The sequence below is a fragment of the Trachypithecus francoisi genome, unplaced genomic scaffold (assembly GCF_009764315.1).
Source record: "Trachypithecus francoisi isolate TF-2019V2 unplaced genomic scaffold, Tfra_2.0 Lachesis_group3, whole genome shotgun sequence".
NCBI classification, from domain to species: Eukaryota; Metazoa; Chordata; class Mammalia; order Primates; family Cercopithecidae; genus Trachypithecus; species Trachypithecus francoisi.
Window position 1 is genome coordinate 162,782,956 of NW_022681468.1, and position 15,192 is coordinate 162,798,147.

At 42.8% G+C, this 15,192-nt stretch overlaps 1 non-coding gene across 1 annotated transcript; it reads right to left on the minus strand.

Annotated features, from left to right (window-relative positions):
- Positions 1–14,681: 14,681 nt before the first annotated feature.
- On the minus strand, positions 14,682–14,753 carry TRNAE-UUC. Its single transcript has one exon. It is a non-coding gene; the product is annotated as a tRNA-Glu (tRNA).
- Positions 14,754–15,192: the final 439 nt, after the last annotated feature.

Sequence of the window (15,192 nt, forward strand, 5' to 3'; positions counted from 1 at the left end):
TGTTGGATTTAGTTTGCTAGTATTTTGTCAACCTTTGCATCTATATTCATAAGGTGTTTTTATTTATAGTTTTCTTGTGATATTTTTATGCGGCTGTGGTATCAGGGCTAATGTTGGCCTCATCAAAGGCCTTAGAAAGTATTTCCTCCTTTATTTTTTGCAAGTTTTTGAAAATTATTGATGTTAATTCTTCTTTAAATATTTGGTAGAATTCACTTGTGAAGTCACCTGGTCCTGGGTTTTTCTTTGTTGGGAGGTTTTTTATTATTGATTTGATATTTTTACTTGTTATAGGTACTTTCAGATTATCTAATTCTTCTTGAGTTGCTTTTGGTAGTTTTTGTGCTCCTAGGAATTTTCCCACTTCAGATAGGTTATACAATTTGTTGTAAAAGTCTCTCTTATAATCCTTTTCATTTCTGAAAGGCCAGACACAATGTACTTTTTCTCACTCCTAATTTTAGTAATTTCAGTCTTCTTTTTCTCTCTCTCGCTCTCTTTTTATTTTTTTATTTATTTAACATCGCTAAAGGTTGGCCAATTTTGTTGATCTTTTCAAATCACTCCTAATTTTAGTAATTTCAGTCTTCTTTTTTTTTCTCTCTCTCTCTCTCTCTTTTTTATTTAACATAGCTAAAGGCTGGCCAATTTTGTTGATCTTTTCAAATAACCAGGTTTTGGTTTTCTTGATTTTAGCAATTATTTTTCTATTTTCTATTTAAGTTTTCTCTGCTGTAATATTCATTTTTTCTTTCTCCTCTGCTGGCTTTAAGTTTAGTATGCTTCTTTATTTCCTCAAGGTACAAATTTAGGTCATTGATTTGCGGTCTTTCTCTTTTTTTAATGGAAGCGTTTGCAACTTTAAATTTCCCTCCGAGCACTGCTTTTGCTGCATCCCAAACATTTCAATCAATCCACATTAGATGTTTTTGACAGTGAGCTGTTTCCGTTCATCATGCTTTTGTATCTAGGACTTTTGTGTAAACCACTCTTGTGGCTATCTGAGTAAGTCACAGAAAATTAGGAAGAGTGGTTCTTGGAAGATTCATACATTTCTAGAGTTCTTACTATATGCTACATTGTGCTAGATATAAAAAGAAGTTAAAAAAGAATTTATTTCCAAATTCTACCTAATAGAAGAAATAAGCTTAATATAACAGTATACTAGGAAACATTGATGGACTCAGGAATATACAGCCTTCCAACCTAAAAACAAATTGAAATATGTCATTCCCAAGCCTAAAACCTTTTAATGGCTCTTTCCTGTTGTCCAAACAAGGCCCAAGTTCTTGTTCAAGATGAGCAAGAATCTTTAGTACATGGTTCCTGTCCCTAGCTTCCTCCTTCCTTCTTGTTGTTTTCTTGCAATGCCTGCTGCATTGTCTGTGGAGCCTCTGACATCCCCAGCCTTTGGATCCCTACCCATACAGTTCCCTTGCCTGGAATGCCCTTGTCCTCTTTCTTAGCTTAGTAAATATTTCTTGTCTTTAAAGACTCATTTCAGGGATGATTTTCTCCAGGAAACTCCAGATATTTTTACATACAGCTTATACATTTGTCTGCATTGTGAAAGTCTTTTTTACTAAATTATACTGGAATTATCTTGTTCTCATTTTGCTTTGTTCCCACTGTACTAAAATCTCTTGAATCTGAACCTCAATTTGTTCGTCTTTTTTTTCCACAGTGCCTCATAAAAGGCTTGGCATATAGTAAATGCCCAATAAGTATATGTCAAATTAAATGAAATGTGGGCATATATTTAATTGCTGAGTGGTGCAGTCCCTCAGGGAAATGAAGATTAAGAAAGAAATTAAAAGGTTGCCAAGAGCTAAAGTGTTAAGAGTCACCAGAGAAACAGGACTTGGATTGTTTTAGGATAGTAGGATTTGAATGGGAGAAAAAAGAAGGATCCGCTCAGGCCAGGGGCTTACAATTAGAAGATGACACAAAGAGAAAATAGACTCGGATGAGCTTGGAAATAATGAGACTGGCAGGATTAGAAGGTAAAGGGGCTTAGGGGAAAATTGAGAATGGCCTGTGGACACAGGACGGGCTGGCTTGGATACCACATTCAGACACATTACTGCCTGTGCTGCTTCCCACTCAGTCTCTCCCTGCTTGGCAAGTAGTGTGGACTCTTCTAGAAGGCTATCTGTACCCTGCGGAAGCCTGCGTTTTCTGACTGCCAGCTCCAGGAAGGCTTTGCTCTCAGCACACGTTGGAGTTGGCTCTTGGGGGTGGGTAGCAAGCGTTGAGTGCTCCAGAAGAAGCCTGGGCAGGGCCAGCGAGCCCCACAACTCCAGAGAGGCAAAACGGCCAGCTGGAAGCTGAGTAGTGCGTGTTATGCATACCTGGATTTCCCTTGACTCTGCAGTTGTTTTGCTTGCCTGCTATTTTATGGGATACTAACTGCATCCTAGGGCTATGAACTTCTAATGAACCAGTACCTAGGAGACGAAACCTGGACTTGCTTCTTCTTAGAGAGTTTATTTTTTAAACAGAGAATTTTAATATACAGATGTAGAATAATAATTTTTCATTTAACATGTGATATTCCTTTGTGGATTAACCTATCATTAGGCCTGATTATTCCACCGCATTACAAGCTTTGTTAAAAGGAGGAAGAAAACAGCCTGTCTTCTTGAAGGTACCAAAAAAAATGAAATAAAATAAACTAACTGAATATAAGTAATGCTATATATAAAAGCTGCTATGGGTTACCATGGCAACCAAAGTTCTAAAAATGACAGAAAGAAAAGAACATCAGGTTGTTGTGACAAATGACACTCGAAGTGACAGTTTTCTTGTGCTTGCTTTTAATTAATGCAGCTTTGTAAGGAACGTTATTATTGAATAATAGATTAATGTGGTAAATCAGGAGGCTGGCTTGCAGATTTGTTTTTCCCACACTGGGATAACTGATCAGAGAATGCAGAGAGCGATGGGAGAGTGAAACTCACCGGGAGAGGAGATGACGGATGGCGGCTATCCAGAACCACATGACGAATGTCGGTGCCATACGCTTTCGGGGAGCATAGAAACAGCTGTCTCCAGCAGCCGCGATCAAAGCAAGGCCAAAAAATGCAGCAGTCACTACCAAGGAAGGCAGTCGTGTAACATCAAAAATACCACTGGCTTCAAAAACCTTAATACATCGTTTTTATTGCTGGTGGGTTTTGTTAAGTGTTTTAATGTCTGCTATGTAGGATGAATATATAAATTTTTTTTCCTTTGGTAACCTATTCCTTTCAGCAGGAGATTCTCTGGTTATTGTCAGTTCTTAACACCGCATGTCAAGAGGCCCAGTAGCCCCTGCACCCAGGTATATACAGATAAAAACGCGCAGGCAATGTCTACAGGAGACAACAGACAATTACTTTTGATACGTATGGAAAAGAAGAGACACATACTCTTCCTACAGTTGTGGAAATCGAGGACAATATAAGGAGACAACATGTCCACCACACATGAAGCTGAGATAAAGACCCAGGCCTTCACCCTCCCATGGCCCTGCATTCACACCATCCACTCCAGGCCTGGCTTCTATGGGCTTCCATGTGCTGGCTATGTGTGCTTCAATCCCCCACCTCCGGGATGGGTTAGGTGTGCTCCTATGTGATTCCATCGCCCCACGCTGCTGTCTTTGTACACACTCGCCATGTCCTATGTTAATGGTTAATAGCTCATCTCGCCTTTTAGACTGTGAGCTCCTGAAGGCAAAGAAAACACCTTTTCTCTTAACTCATTTCTTGGCACATGAAAGGGGCTCAGCACATTTTTGTAAATGAAGGAATGAATAAATGAAGCAAAATCTGCCTGAGTGACTTTAGCTGAGTTTCACTGAATTATAAATATGTTAGTTAATTCATCCATCACTCGTCAACAGTTTAGGGACTGGCCTTGTGTCAATGACTGGGTAGGTGTGGGTAACACAAAGGCAGTAAGATCTAGAACCTGCTTCCAAAGTTTTGACATCTAGAGGTCAGCATGAGCAATCAATAGCACAAGACGTCAGGGGAAACACGCTATAACAAAGGTATACGTGTGGTAGAATATGGGGAGATAGAGGACTCTCAGAACTGGGGGCTTCAGGACAATTTTCCAGCAGAAAATAAAATGTGAATGGGAGCTTAAGAAGCAAGTGTTAACGAGGCAGAAAAGAGAGGAGATTGTTGTAGAGCAAAGAGTCACAAACCGGAACAGGATATCCCTGAATCTGAGAAATGAGGCATGGCTGTAATGCAGGTGTGTGCAGAGGAGCAGGACAAGCAGGGGCTGGGGAGCTGTAAGCATGTAGTTCATGCGGCCATGTGCATCCCAGGAGGCCTTGACTCTGCAGCTAATGGGGAACCTCTAGTCCTTCCATGTGTGTATTTCAGATTCTGAAATTAATACATACTCACTATGAAAATTTAGAAAATATAAGTAGTAGAAACAGAGGAAGAAACATCAGCTGTCTAACACCAAAAATAGTGTTAACACACTTTAATACAGTTTTTTCAGAGCCACATAGCTATCTGTACAGAACTCCTACTTTCCTCTTTTCATGCAATCAGGATCTGTTGCTGAACTGGCATCTGTGTACGACAATACTCAGGAGTAGTGCCTGCAAGGGAAGCTCACCCAAGCCTCGATGTCCACAGTTTCTATGGGAGCTTAAAGTAGGCATGATCAATTGATTTATGGCCCATGTGGCTAATTTCAGTCTCCAAATAGATTAATATTGTTTGACCAAAAGCTCTCACCCGAAGCCATATTGTTGTTTTTCTAGCATGGCCAGCCCTACGTTGAGTATACGGATGTGGTCAGTGCCTGCCCTAAAGCACATTGCTAGGCTATCCAGCATGACCCAAGGACCCCAGGAAAATAGACACAATCTTATCAGGCATCATATTTCAGGGACCCAGAGATTGCTTCTCAGAAGCGGGGGGCCAAAGACCAGAACTTTTTTTGGGCAGGGCCAAATTTTTCACTCCCCATGGGCACCAGCTGTGCTCACTGGCACTAGCGTGCCAATGTTCTCAAGCTCTCTCAGGGGACAGAGCTAGGGAACAAAGGTATGTACATACACATTCACATCTTTATTAATTTCTCTATCTATCATCTATCAGTCTATATCATCTATCTATCATCTATTATCTATCTCTCTGTCATTAGACTGTCTATCTTCTATCCATCATCTTTCTATTTATCCATATTAAACACCAGGAGTTCACACCAGTACTTCCAATACCAATCCAAATCCACAGGGTTCTTTATAGTTTTTCCCTTTCTCATATTTGTAACTCTCTTATGTAAGAGTAAGAAACCTATTTCCCATTATCCTTGGTATACGTACTGATGCGTTCAATCCTCCACTATGGATCAGTCTTCCATCTCTGCCACCATTTTCTCCCTTCCAGGCATAACTGACTTCCTAATGCTGCTTGATCTCTATGCTCCATGCTTGGCCACTCCTCCAAGAGGAAACTCCCTTCACCAAACCCCATGATGGCCCACCCTCTACATGGATGCTGTTCTCACATTCCCACCCCACTCTTGCCCTGATACCTCATGAGAAGGGAGGGAGAAAGAGGGAGGAAGAAGGCTAATTTGTTAGCATAACCTTTTCTGAGTCTAGAAAATAATACTTGTTGATTGAACAGCATTCAGAAATACAGAAAAGTATAGAGAAGAACTTGAAAGTCATCTGTAACTACTGTTCAGAGATTTTCATTAACATTTTTTGTTTTACATTTTGTTCTCTTCCTAAGAACGTTTAAAAATAGTTGATAACATAATCTGTACAATTTTTACAACAAAATCAACAGACAAATTCAGACTTGTTCAAGACAGCAGTAGATAAAATGAGGGCAAGTGCTAAAACAGAATAATATTAAATACTGATCGATTATGAAAATATTGGAAGATCCAGGAAAGTGTACCTGAAAATACCACCAGTCACTTTGATCATGCCCCCTCCAGAGGGTGATGTCTCCCTCCCGTGCAGTCCTGCCCTGCTGTTGAGAGATGACTGCTCTAGTGTAGGTCATATGTCTTTAATTTAAATGGAAGTGGTGGCTGAGGGAAGGAGGCACAGAGAGGTGAAGAGGAGAGAAGACGGGGGCAGAGGAGAGCCAATCATCCTGTGACTGTCATCTCAATACCTGCTGTAGGGGTACAGACTCCATCTCTGATGGCATCACCCAGCCTGTTGATCATGCTTGCATGATGCTTGGTGTGTAGTCATCAGAGATAAAAGTACATGCTGGAGTCTATAAACAGTCATAGCTTCTGGCCATGATGTTTCTGTTTAAGGAGTCTTCATAGATACAGCAGTGGAAAATCAGAGAGGATGTGTCAGGGGCTGCCACATGACCCCCTTCCAACCCAAATTCTCCCTGAATGTTGGAGAAACCCAAAAGAAGGTTGTGTAGGCGGGATGTTTTGGAGGCAGAACTGAGGCCATGATAGTCAGAAAGAGGAGGAGGAAATTGCAGGGAGCCCTTTAGAAGATCCACTCAGTGGAATACCATGATTGATAAGGTATTAATTATGAGTAAAAAATGAAAACAACAGATTCGCTTAGGTTTTCCTGTATGGGTGTGGGTGAAATACCAAATTAATGTATGCATTATTAATATTTTAACTTTTCTTTCCTCTAATAACTACACTTTGCAAAAACATCCTGGAGAGTAAGAATTGGGTCATTTCTTTGGGCTGTCCACACACTGATAGTGCTGAACAATTAGAATACAGTCATTCCATGCTTCTTGGATGAGCTTTTCGTCTTACCTACAATAAGCATTATTGTGAACATTTAGCTTCATTGTAATTGATAACCGTCTCTGGTTATATTAAACTCAGAACAGAGCATGTTCACTGAGATTCCCACCATCTACCTAGCCCTTCTGAAAGAGAATGTGTACTTTCAGGGTTTTGCTCCTGTGTAGTCAAAGTCAAAAACAGTGTGGCGATGAGGTCATGAATTTCAGAATTTAGCCCTCAGGATATGTTTATGCTTTTGCATCCTCTCTTGGGTAGTATATTTCCTGTATACTTATTTACATCTTACTGTGAATATAATATTAACTCCCTTTCTAAATAATTCATAGGAATTGCTAATCCATTGTCATGAATGATTTATTTTTATAAAAAGAAAACCAAACAGGCCAAGCGTGGTGGCTCAAGGCTGTAACCCCAGCACTTTGGGAGGCCGAGGCGGGTGAATCACGAGGTCATGAGATCGAGACCACTCTGGCTAATATGGTGAAACCCCACCTCTACTAAAAATGCAAAAAATTAGCTGGGCGTGGTGACAGGTGCCTGTAGTCCCAGCTACTGGGGAGGCTGAGGCAGGAGAATGGCATGAACCCAGGAGGCTGAGCTTGCAGTGAGCCGATATCACACCACTGCACTCCAGTCTGGTGACAGAGTGAGACTCCATCTCAAAAAGAAAACAAAACAAAACAAAAAAACAGTGAAATAAGTATAGGTCTATAAGGAAAAGCATGATATGCAAATCATAAAGATGAATCAGTCGATGAGTACCTAGGGTTTTTTCACTTTACGCAAATATTAGAAAAATGGGTCACATCCAGTTCTCTCCCACTTTAGATTATATACCACAAGACAATTTCAGTTGCATTGCTCTTCCCGCAGAGAGCCTTAAGAGGAACTCATATCTTTTAATAAAGAAGGCTTCAATAAAAGGTCAGTTGCTTTTTTATTTATAAGCATTTTGCTTTATCAACAAAAATAAAGCTTCCTTTACTGAGGTGGCAAATAAAGCCTTTGTTCATATCTGCACAGTGTGCTCACAGACAAAGCATGACAGGGAGATCAGAGCCCAGAGAGAGGACAGGAAGAGACAATACTGAGAAGATGTGAGTAATATTGTTATTGTGCTTGGGCACTACTAAACTTTTAGCACTCAACTTCCTACTAGCCAAAGCAAGAAGGAAAAGTGGATAAGTTCTGCAGATGTCACTGCCTGCTAGAAGGAAGGCTATTCCTTCCACAGAAGAAATATTTCCAAACCTTCATTTATTTGCCCTTTCAACAAGTGTTCACTGTACACTTAAAATGAGCTAGGTAGAGAGTTAGGCTTGGAAGAGACTGGTAAACAAGTCAATCACCTGCATAGATGTGGTAGCTTGTCTTGAGGATGGCCAACATCATTCTTCCTCTCTGTGCAAGCATATGCCCCTTCTCTATTGAGAGATAAAGTCTGTTTCTCCAAGCAGAAACTGGGCTGGTCTGGGAATGTGTTGACCAATAGAATATAGCATAAGTCACACACTAGGCCAGTTCTGAGACTACCTTTTTAAGAAAAGTGAAAATTCCTGCTTTCTTCCTTTTGGAAACCAGCCACCATGTAAGGAGTGCATCTACCCAGAGACACACTCTATGGCATGTGGAGGAGTCCTGGATAACAAGATGCCACCTGGTGAGGTACTAGGGTCAGCTCCATCCAACTACCAGCTGAATCCAGCCAAGTGAGTGACCGTGGCAAATTTTGTGGGAAACAGCAGCAAACCATACTGCTGAGCCCTTCCTTAATCATAAGCAGAACAATGTTTTTTGTTTTGTTTTGTTTTAAGCAGTATATTTTGGGAATAGTTCGTTACATAAGCTCAAAACCAATAACTTACAGTTTCAGAGAAGTCCAGCAGATAAACAAGTAGTAACAAAAAGTATGATACATGTTGGGCTTGCTTCCTCTGCTCTGTATTTCAGGGAGGTGTTATCTCACAAATATTTCCAGGTCATCTGACCAGCTGGCTCCTGATTAGGTTACGTCAATTGCAGGCACTGTCAATTTAGCCCTTGGGATAATTGACAGGAGGTTGGAAGGTAGGAGGAAGAGACAATTTTTTTCCCTCTCTTTTCTAGAGTAGTGATTGACTCCAGGTTCTGGTATCTTTGGCATTTCCAGCAGAAGTCGCCAGAGCTGCCCATGAGATTCAGCAGTTCCAGAAGCTGAGATGGTGTGTAGTGAGTGGCATACTGTCACGGTGGCCATCACAAGCAGCTGAGCGACTGCAACATCAGCAGCCTGGGCATTTCCAGCAGTATTATCTGCAGGCCCTAACAATGTCAGTGGTGAGATGCTCCCCAGTGCTGCCAGTGCCACTTCCTCCCTCTTTGCTCTTTGGTCACTTCGTCTACTAGAAATATCTAAATTGTATTCTGGCCTGGCACAGTGGCTCACACCTGTAATCCCAGCACTTTGGGAGGCTGAGGTGGGTGAATCACTTGAGTCCAGGAGTTCGAGACCAGACTGGTCAACATGGTGAAACCCCGTCTCTACTGAAAATACAAAAATTAGCCAGGTGTGGTGGCAAGTGCCTGTAGTCCCAGATATTCGGGAGGCTGATGCAGGAGAATAGCTTGAACCTAGGAGGCGGAGGCTGCAGTGAGCCGAGATCATGCCACTGCACTCTAGCCTGGGTGACAGAGTGAGACTCTGTCCCACCAATAAAAAATAAATAAATAAATAAAGTGCAGTCTGCTTTTCTAGTGAGACATCCATGGATACAGCTCTTGTAAGCAACACTGCTCTCCGGGAACAGACCCCCAGTGATGAAAAAGTTGAGATTGTTTATCTTTCCTTGGGCATAAATACAGTAACGACCTCATTATCTGTGGAAAATGAGATACTGGTATTTCACATATGTAGTGGCAAATATTAATTAATTAAATAATTAATTTTTGAGAGAGAGTCTCACTCTGTTGCCCAAGCTGGAGTGCCATAGTGTGATCTTGGCTCACTGCAACCTCCGCCTCCCGGGTTCAAGTGATTCTCCTGCCTCAGCCTCCTGAGTAGCTGGAATTATAGGCACCCGCCACCATGCCTGGCTAATTTTTGTATTTGGAGTACAGACAGGGTTTCGCCATGTTGGCCAGGCTGGTCTTGAACTGTTGACCTTAGGTGATCCCCCCACTTCAGCCTCCCAAAGTGCTGGGATTATAGGCATGAGCCACTGCACCCTGCCAAATATTTATTTAAATTATAATTTGGCATTATGTAGGATAAAAGTCTCTGAAAGTTAAGGCACTGGAACTAAGAGATGGCTACAATAAACCATTTGATGGGGAGCTGGCTATTTCTTACTGCACTCGAGAGTTTACAGAAATGCTTAAATTCTCAGCTCAATATATGATCAGAGGACTAGAGATCTTGTGATGGCTCTCAGATGATCCTCAGACAATCCATTGTCCTTTGTTAGCTGCAAGAAATAAGAGATACAGTTGAAAATCAGTCCCATAATTTGATTCTGCAAGTCACAGAATTCAATATAAGTTAGAGTCACAGCCTTTCCATATCACTTAAGTGGAAGTCAGGGCACTAATTTAGAAAGAATGGAACCTCCAAGAAATGGAGGTTGGGTCAGAAGAAGCTGAGAATTATGAAGCCCCAAATTTCCTTGAGCTTTTTTGCCAGTAGAAGCAGCCTCCCCTGCCTCTGTCTGAGAAAGATCATCTTCTCTCGCTTGAAGCCTTGGTCAGTGCTTTTCAGACCTTGATGTGCATAAGAATCACCTGAGGATCTTGTCAAACTCAACATTTTGACTTGCTAGGCCTTGAGAGTGGCCTGAGATTCAGCACTTCTAGCAAGCTCCTAGGTGACACCATGGCTGCTGATTCACAGATCATACTTGGCACACCGAGGGACTCAATAAGTGCCTCCCCATAGCAGTTGAAAAGGATGTCAATTCTCTACCAGATCTATCCTCACCATCTGTCAAGGTTCCCGGACCTGAAATTAGGAGATCAAGTATAAAGTGTAACCCAGCATGAGATAGCATTGAAAGAGTGGTAACAGTGTGCCAATTTATATTAGAAGGAAGTTAAAGAAGATGTAAGGAAATGGATCCTAAGATTGCTAGACCAAGAAAAAAGAAGATAACATTGAATTAGGTCAAATTTATCAAAACAGATTCCACATGTTAGTTTGAGGGTTGGGAAGTAGCTCTACCTCCCAACTTGCCTTGTTAGCTGACTGAAACCTGGACTTAACGTGGCCACTTTCATTGAGGTTGCAGTGTTGTACACCCGTGGTGTGAGGTGGACTAACACTCTTAAAGACTGAGGCAAATAGTTACATTGGAGTGGGATTTATCAAGTATGGCCCACAAACCTGCCCATTCACTGCGGTTCCCAGATGGGACCAGACTTTCTTCATTTAAGTACTGAGAAATGCATGGGTGAGGAGAGAACCAGATGCTTGAAAACTCTTTTGTAGCAATCTTCCATGAGCCAGGTTGGTGAGAAAATCCACAGTGCTTCCTGATTCACTGGGAATCATAGAATCTCAGAGTGGCAGGGTCTAAGTATTAGATACAGCAAAACCACCAGGAAAAAATGGGCACAGCAGGGATCTTTGGCAGTGATGTCCTAAGAATGAAATAAATGGGTGGAATACCGAATGATTGTTTGAAATATGCAATTTTGTTTGATTTGATTTCTTATTTTTTAAGAGACAGGATCTTGCTCTGTCGCCCAGGCTGGAGTGCCGTGGCCCGATCATAGCTCATTGCAGCCCTGAACCCCTGGCCTCAAGGAATCCTCTCACCTCAGCTTCCCAAAGTGCTGGGATTATAGATCTGAGCTGGTATGCTCGAGTGGTCTATGCAGTTTTAAAACTCTAGGTCTAGTGGCCAGAAACGTGACTTGATTTACTGGAATTGAGATGTTTTGTGTCATCCAGTACCAAGAACTGAGTCAGCTCACAGTCCAAAGTTCCACTGGAGGAAGGGGAGACTCGGCCTACTTGAAGAATGGCCCTTCGACACTGCAACAGGAATATGTTGTAAAGGTCCCCCTTGCCCATTCTCCAGAGGACCTGTGGTTGTTTGTTCTGTTAATGTACACTGATTTTGATGTGGCACTGCTTCAATCCCTTGCTGCAAGTAGGAAGCTCAGAATTTTTATTGTTATTTATTCCTCCTGCTCTTCCAATACTTTTGTGAGGTTCCTTGGAGCTTAGTAAGTAAATGATATTTTGGCCTAAACCTATCTCAGCATGGTTCCTGTGGCTTGCAGACCAACCTAATTCCATTACATACAACTCAAATATACATATTTGGCAATTGACTTTATTGTAGTGCTCTCGGAATCTTGGAATGAGGACTACTACGGTGAGAAAAGACAAATGGTGTTCCCAGAACTTCCCCCTTCTTACCAAAGTGGTAAACCCAAAGTGATCCTGCATCCCAGGGGGAATCAGAGAGATTCGTGCCACCAACAAAGACTTGAAAGAACAGAAGTTTTCCTATCGTCTGCCCAGTTATTCACTTGTCCACTTGACCTGTGCAAAAGACAAACAGATCTGGAGAATAAATTGACTGATGCACATTTACAACCCCCCTCACCTTGCTAACTCATCCTTCAGGTCTCAGCTGAAATATCATTTCCCTGAGAAACTTCTCTGACACATAGAATAAGTTGTGCACACCCTCCCTCTCCCAAAAGTCAGTAAGGCTGAGTGCATAATGGGAGATGACAATTACACAAAAATGACACTTGTATAGATTGGTCTGAAGCCAGGAAAACAGATACTTCAAACAGGTAAATCTAACAGAGGAAATTGGTTGCTAATTATTTTTTGAGGAGCTAGAGGAGCAAAAGGGGCTAACAATTAGATTGTTCAGATATTAGTAACTGCAGGTGCCACCATTCACTTAGGGTTGAAAGAACAAAAAGAGAGGATGGTATTACCTGCAGGTAGAAACTTGCCCTGCAAGACCACTGTTAGGCACTGCCATTGCCAGTGGGAAGACACCACTGTCAAATCCACGTATGCTCTGCTGAAGCTTCCAGGCTCCTGGAGCCCACAGCTGCCCACTACTGCCACTGCTAGGGGTTCTTAGCTGATGACAACCCCTGTCAGAATGTCCAGCGCCACTGGATTCCACAGTTGCAGGCAGCCATCAGGGACTCTGCTTTCTTGATATATTCTAATCCTCCAACAGAACCTCCCCGAGGCAGGTGCTAACCCGATGTCTACTGGAAAGGGAGTCTGGGAAACAGGGTTTCCAGAGATCCAGGCTCCTGAAAAAGGAGAAGACTATAAAAGACACAAAAGAGGACACAAGCAAACAAGAAAATGACCATAGCAGTCCAACCTTTTGGCTACTTGGCATCCACTCCCAGCCTTCCACCTGAGTTTCATTTCTGTGCAATACAATGCTCAGGGTAGCCTGCTGGAGTTATACGAAACACATGAAACATTTTCATCCACTTTTTCAAAAGATAAAAAGTACCATCTATAGCTGTCCCTGAAGCCAACTCTGGATGCGGCTGACAAGGTAGTTCTGGCCAAAGTCAATGGTACCTTGGAGTTGCGTAATGGAATCAGGAATGGGGAGTTCCCACTCCCACTACACAGTCTTTTAAGATTGAGTTCTGTAAATCATCCCCTGTAAATATGTCTCAGACGGCAACCAGTGTGAGAGATATTTACAGGAGAAGCTTTTCAGAACTCAATCTTAAAACAGTTGTCATATGTCACGTAATAGAAAAGTCTAATGCAATAATTGTGAAGATTCAAATGATCTTTTGGGCCAAATCTTATATTGCCTGCAGTACAAACTAAGAGCACAGAATCAAAATTTGGTCAAGGAATAGAAGTGACTATCTCTGCATGAATAGTACAATTTCCCCCCCACATAAAATCGTATCCCTGTCTGCAACTCATGCTGTTGGTTTATGAATGGTTCAGGCTCTCACTAGTCCATGTTCATGCTTTCTAGACTGATGTTGATTTTGATTTTGATTGTCCGAATTAGGCTGAAGCATCAACATTGGGAGTAGTCACAATTGGGTGAGTCCAAGTGAATGGCACAAGGATTGTTTCAAACAATATAACTTTCGAAGGAGATGGCCCTGACTATTCTGGAAGCGGTCGGCTTTCCACTACTCACTCAGGCGTATATTATGGTTAAGAGAATGCAGGCCTAAGCACGGAAAGCAATATTTTAATCCCATTCGGGAAATGACTTAGAAGCCAAGAAAGTTTCAAGAGCTTTCCACCTCTGAAAATGTGTATTTGCTGCGAGTGTTGACCTCAACTTAGCCACATGTGTGATTCTATCCAGAGGCTGATCCCGTGCCTCAGTTTCCCCAACTTCTGTGAAAGCTGTTTTGGTGAATGGGATCTGGTGTCTGTCCTTGCCCTCTACATCCCTGTGCAAACCTCTACTGAAGCTCTATTTCTACTTGCAGACCTCTCACTTCTTTATATCCCAGCCCTAGTGACTCCTGCTTCAGGAAGCACCTCCCCTCCCTTCTCAGTCCTCAAACAACTTCAGAGGGAGGCTCCTGTGGCTGGGATCTTCCATGCTCCTTCTTGTCCCTCCATCCTGTTCACCATCTCGCTATCTGCAGGCTGGAAACACTCACTGAGGGCATAGAGAAGAGTGAATTGCCTAGAACGTAAGAATTCCTTTGTAAGATTTGACACCTAAATATTATCATTATTTGTTGTGAAAATTTGGTATGCAAACACAGCAATGCTGATTACACAGCCCGTTTTGGGGGGCATTTGTGAACTACGAGGAGAGTTTTCAGGTCTCCACACACCCTTAAGGATTATGTCGCTTTTCACAGTCGTGTTTTTAAGCTTCTTGCTAAGGCTTATAAATTTACGAGTTTCACTATGTTCCACCGAAAGAAAAAAAAAAAAAATCGATGTCGTATTCCCACACCGGGAGTCGAACCCGGGCCGCCTGGGTGAAAACCAGGAATCCTAACCGCTAGACCATGTGGGAACTGACGATAGAGTGTTCAATTCTAAACCAATTAAATCATTTCTGCCTGCCCTTGCCTTCCGCGTCCCCCCCCCCCCCCCACAACAAATCTCTGTCTGCGCCTGCGCGGGCTCTCGGGGCTGACCCGTTGCTGACCGCCCGGGGCTCCTCCAAAGGCGGAGGCGGGGTTTGGCGCTGTGGCTCCCGGTACTGCCGGTTTCTTCAGCGGTGCTCTGCGCGGAGGCCCCCAACCCGTCGCACCCCGGTTCGCGGAGGCCACCCCAGACCTCCTCAGGCCCCGGTCCTTAGGAGCCTGCAGCCCGGCCTCAGTTTCCAGAAAGCTCCTCCGTGCGATTTGGAAAGAGCAGGGTTTGAGGGGGTGAACACAGAGGGGCCGAAGAACTGAGCCGCGCGGGCCTGGTCCGGGCGCCCAGCCGCGCCTGCCGTTAGACCCCACTCT